The sequence below is a fragment of the Dendropsophus ebraccatus genome, chromosome 11 (genome assembly GCF_027789765.1).
Source record: "Dendropsophus ebraccatus isolate aDenEbr1 chromosome 11, aDenEbr1.pat, whole genome shotgun sequence".
Taxonomy (NCBI): Eukaryota; Metazoa; Chordata; class Amphibia; order Anura; family Hylidae; genus Dendropsophus; species Dendropsophus ebraccatus.
The window spans coordinates 58,653,422-58,659,521 of record NC_091464.1 but is presented as its reverse complement, the minus strand read 5'-3'; positions in this window follow the sequence as shown (position 1 = coordinate 58,659,521).

Here is a 6,100-nt window from a genome sequence, read left to right as displayed (position 1 = left end):
TGTGTTCATTGCCCAGGAGCTGACATCATTTCCTGACTCCTTCTACCTTTACTCCTCTAGGGCTAATGGGGATTTTCAGGGACATGCTGCTGCCATCTAACGGTGGAGTGGTGCAACTGCATGATGTTATGAATGCACAACCAGCTCTGCTACAATTGTGGAACATTTCTTTGGTTGCCAGAGCTGTACATGGTGTCTATTCACTCCCATCACTTATGTATCCAGTGTGATTACCTAAATAACTGCATAGGAAGCTAGTTCATTTACAGTGTTCTTAGGAAACATGGGGAGAACTCACTTAATGAAAGGGTTATTCAGGATTAGAAAATTATAGCTGCTTTCTTGCAAAAATAGCTCCACACCTGTCCCCAGGTTGTGTGCGGTATTACAACTTGCATTTACTCCAATGGAACTGAGGTGCAATACTAAACACACACAAATGGAGGACAAGAGGAGGTGCTGTGTGTGGGAATGGGAAATAAGTTCTAGCTAATGCAAGGGACCCCATGTTCAGGGATGGTGATGTCTGGTGTGAGTGGGGGTGCATGGCACCAGCAACAAGAACTGCACACTCCATCTATATGTCCTACTAAAGAGGATTAGAAAAATAGGGTTGATTTCTTCTCAAACCTCACAGTAAATGTATAAGCGGGATCGGGATACGGAATAAAAAAAAAAACTTCTATAAACTTTCTTCTAAAACAAGCCCCATTCCTGTCTACATGCTCTGTGTTGAATTGCAGGTGCATTATAGTAAAAGTTGTTATACCACATACAACCTGAGGACAGGGGTGGCACTGTTTTGGAGGGTAAAAAATAAAGAGCTATGTTTTTTTAATTCTGGATAATTCATTTTAGGAATATGTGCACCATACCCATCATGCGGCTCTTCACCACTACCAGCATGCCCTGACAGCGTTCAGCTTAAGAGTATTTAGGGCTCACAGTAGTAGTAATAGCCACTGTAGCTGGCACTGTTAATGGGCACTACTATAGCTGACACCATCTGTCAGGGCATGCTGGGATGTGTAGTTTTCCAGCAGTTGGAGAGTGACAGGCTGAGGAACATTGCCATATTCCAAAAAAAAGTCTTCCAGACACTGAATATAATGAGTGTGATCCTGCACTGGGATCACTGGGAACTGTCAGGGACATGAAAAGAAATGAGTGGGACTGTCTGTGTTATCAGGAGGATGTGACAATGGGATCAGACAGTGAAAGCAGTAAAAGTGGAGGAGCCATCAGCACATCAAAGCCTCCGAACAAGGACAACAAGCAACCAGGTGAGGGGCTGCCAGGGGGCGACGACTACCTGATAGATCCTGCCAGTAACCTAATGGCCCTATTCCACGGAACGTTTGTCGTTCATAAATTCGCTAAAACGACCGCTCGTTAACAATTAATTCACGACTATATTTTGCGAACGACAACATATAACACGTGAACGATAACGATTACTTTGCGGTCGTTACATGCTCGTTTAAAACGTTCGCCGGGGTGATAATTTGAATACAACACACCTAGTTTTTCAACACATTGGGTGAACGATTTCACGATTTCTAATTCAACAAAACGATTAGCGAATTATCGTTGAAAGACTAACGATTTTTTTTCGACATGTTGAAAAACATTTTATAACGACTGAACGACGATTTTGCTGTAGTCGTTCGATCGTTTACATCTATTCCACGGAACGATTATCGTTAACGAGCGGTCGTTTTAGCGAATTTATGAACGACAAACGTTCCGTGGAATAGGGCCATAACACAAGAAGAGCACCAATACAAGGAAGATCAACATCAGTAATAGGATACTAGGGGGGATAAGTGTATGGTCAGGGGGCCTCACCGCTGTATGACTGCTGGGACTCTGAGATTTTCCATTGGACTGGTCACATATGCACACTGCCGCTCCATTCACTGTCTATGGAACAGATAGCCGAGTACAGCGCTCACTTATTAACAGCACTCCTATAAACAAAGACTGGAGTGGCAGTGTACACACATGACTACGGAGGGGGGGTTAACATAGAAGATTGTCATCAGTAAAGGCCCCCCTGGCAGTTATTGTAGATTTACCTACCACCTCTGCTGGAAGTTTCCTTCAAGCATCTACTACTAAGAGGGTAGGTACCCACGTAGCCGAAGGGTGCTAGCTAGAGATGAGCGAACCTCGAGCATGCTTGAGTCGATCCGAACCCGAACTTTCTGCATTTGATTAGCGGTGGCTGCTGAACTTGGATAAAGCCCTAAGGCTATGTGGAAATCATGGATCGACTCGAACCTGAACCCGATTCGCTCATCTCTAGTGCTAGCGACTGCAGCTTGCAGGTGAAAGCCAACAAAGTGGGGAACCTCACACTATCAATTACCCTATAGTACACAGGAGCTCTGCGTTCCGGTTCTAGCTTAAGTCCTATTACACAAAATGAATATTGGACGTATTCGGCTGATTTTGGCCGTTACGGCGGATAATCGTCTTGTGTAATAGAAGGCAACGATCAGCCGACAAGAACAGCAGTCGTTTGTCTTTCAACATGTTGAAAGACAAATGACTATATAGCAACGACCTGCTGCCATCGCTCCGTGGAATAGGAGTGGCGGCAGCAGATCGCTGCTATCTGTCATGGGCTGCCTGGACAATCTAGCAATCACCCAGGCAGGCCACCCTGCAGCTCCCCACGGTCCCTCCTGTACTCACCCGCCGTGTGTAATAGCGTCAACAGCAAGCGGGGAACGAGGATCAAATCAGCGCTGAGGGGCACCTATCTTCCCAGGGGAGGGGAACTACTGTTAGAAATCAGCTGTTGTCTTACCCCCTGTGAACATGGCTTACCACATAAAACATTGGACTATTTATGCCAGGACTAGAAGCATGGCCTCTTATTTCTAAAGCAGTGTGTGCACTTTAAGGCTATGTTCACACTACGTAAAAGTACGGCCGGTGTTGCCATCGGCAACAACGGCCGTACTTTAAGTAGAGTGGAACATTGCCTACATTTCTATGGGATCCCGGCAGGAGCGTATATGCGTCGTATACGCTCCGGACAGGATCGCATGCGGACCCGCAAATAACTGACATGTCAGTTTTCTGCGGCCGCAATTCAATGAATTGCGGTCTCAGGAAACCCTGTGAGTTCACACAATGAAGCGAGCGGCATTAGAACCCTAGATCCAGAAAGATCATCTGGCCGGTACTTAAGTGCCGGCCGTGATGATACGGGCAGAGACTGGCCGTTTAGTGACCCGGCCGGGTCACGGAACAGCCAGTCTCACACGTTGTGTGAGCATAGACTAAAAGTGCCACAATGCTGTTAAAGGGGTATTCCCATCTGACAAAGTTATACCAATACTGTGCTAATTAGTTAAAACAGGGGTCTTACTGCAGTCTTACAGTGAATAAAAAAGCAAGGCTGTTTTCTTTCAGAAACAGCACCACACCAGTCCATGGGTCTTCTCTGGTATTGCAGCTCAGTCCCATTCAATTACAACAGAGGTAAACTGTAATAGCAGACACAATGATGTTCCTTGCAGGAGAAATAGGGGGAGAGCTTGTAATATCGCCTTGCATCACACAGCTTTATAAAGTCATCTTTGAGGCCTCAACCCTTCATCGCACCAGATTATGGGACACTCTTGAAGGTCAATTCACTGTATATCTGTGTTTGCAGTGTGTATATACAGAGCTCTTCATCCATCACTATGTAGCTATGAGCGTATAGAAGGATTGTTAATGTCTGGCTGATAACACTTATCTGATCTCCAGCAATGAGATATAGACCGGGCATCAGTCACTGCTGGAACATTATCAAGTCCTCCAAGTATGAGACAATGGCGTCTATCAGATGTGACCCACACACAATGGAATACAGGCACACAAGGGGATAAAGCCATTCATGTAACAGTAACAAAATGCAATATCCTATCAGCTGCTGTATGTCCTGCTTGAAGTGGTGTATTCTTTCCAGTCTGTCACTGCGCTCTCTGCTGCCACCTCTGTCCGTGTCAGGAACTGTCCAGAATAGCAGCAAATCCCAATAGAAAACCTCTCCTGCTCTGGACAGTTCCTGACATGGACAGAGGTGGCAGCAGAGAGCACTGTGTCAGAATGGAAACAATACACCACTTCCTGCAGGGCTTACATCAGCTGATAAGTACTGAAAGACTTGAGGATTTAACATAGAAGTAAATTACAAATCTACCAGTTGATAAAAAGAAATTCACCAGAGTACCCCTTTAAAAGAGGTTATCCCCTAACCAGGTAACTGGCGTGGATGTGATTGGACAGTGTCAGATTTCTCATTGGTAATAACTACCCACTTATTCCACATGGACAGAGGTGGCAGCAGAGAGCACTGTGTCAGACTGGAAAGAATACACTGCTTTGTATTTATTTAGGGGGGCTGTGGTCTCTATTTAGAGCTTGAGAGGTCTGATCTGGGGTCTGTATTGGGGTCTGGGGTCTCTATTTCATTATACTTTGGAGTCTGTATTTTGAGGTGGGGTCTGTATTTAGGGGGGGTCTGTGTTAGTTTTGGGGCCTGATCTGGGCTTGTAGTCAGTAGTTATTACTCAAATGCCTTTAAGGCCTTTCCTATATAAATGGGCGGCAGGCACATGGTAAAAACTTTTGCTCATGTCTTTATACGTCACTTCTGGGAAATTTCCTGATGTCACTGTATGGAAATGAGCCATGACATGGACTTTCATATGTGTTAATAGGAGGCAGAGATTTATAAATCAATAAGTAATCCAGACAGTCAAGTATTGATACTGGTGTATGGAGGATGGTGGCCTTAAGAAATGGTTGCCACAAGTCATGAAATCCCCTCTCAAGAAAACCCCATGCAGGTAGAGCAGGGACTGGACCATCAGCAGGAGACAGTGTTCTTCAGGATGTGACAAATACAGTAACTGGACTGGGTCTAACCATGACAGGAACTGTCCAGAGCAGAAGCAAAGCCCCAAAGAAAACCACTCCTGCACTGGGCAGTTCCTGATATGGACAGAGGTGGCAGCAGAGAGCACTGTGTCAGACTGGAAAGAATGCACCACTTCCTGCAGGGCATATAGCAGCTGATAAGTACTGGAAGACTAGAGATTTAAAAAAAAAAAGAAAAAAAAAGGAATTTATAATTCTGTATAAATATCTTACACTAGGTGATTTCAAAGATTTTTTTTTTTTTTTTTTGCTGGAGTACCCCCTTAACTCACACTGGTCCAATCAAAGCTGCCCTGGGACTGGTTGAGGCGGGTCTCTGTCAGTGAGACCCCCAGACTAAGCAAATCTCCCAAGTGTCCTGTGACCCGACATAATACTCATCTCTCCTTGTTGCTACAGTCCTCTCCTTGAGTGCTGACACATACAATGTCCTCAAGTCTGGGGTCTGTTTTTATTAAGGAGAACTGGTCTGAAGTCTGTATTTGTTTATATAATTTTGGGTCCGTATTTGTTTAGAGGGTCTGGTCTGGGGTCTGTATTTATTTAGGTCTGCTTGTGGGTCTCTGTTAGTTTTGAGGAGTGCAGTCTGCTGTCTGTATTTGTTAAGGGGGAGTCTAGTCTATGGGTCTGTATTAGTTTAGGGGGTCAGGTCTGGGGTCTGCATTAACCACTTTGAAGGGTTATATTTAAATACTTTAGCATTTTATTAGAATCCTTTCGGGGTGTGTTTATATATATATATATATATATATATATATATATATATATATAATATATGCTGTTTAAAAAAGAAAGGGAACACTCAAATAACACATCCTAGATCTGAATGAATGAAATATTCTCCTTGTTCTGTACAATGTTGAATGTGCCGACAACAAAATCACACAAACATCATCAATGGAAAGAACACACTACAGGCTGATCCAACTTTGATGTCCTTTAGTAAAACAAGTCAAAACAAGGCTGAGTATTGTGTGTGGCCTCCACGTGCCTGTATGACCTCCCTACAAGGCCCGGGCATGCTCCTGGTGAGGTGCCGGATGGTCTCCTGAGGGATCTCCTCCCAGACCTGGACTAAAGCATCAGCCAACTCCTAGACAGTCCGTGTGCAACATGACGTTGGTGGATGGAGTGAGACGTGATGTCCCAGATGTTCTTG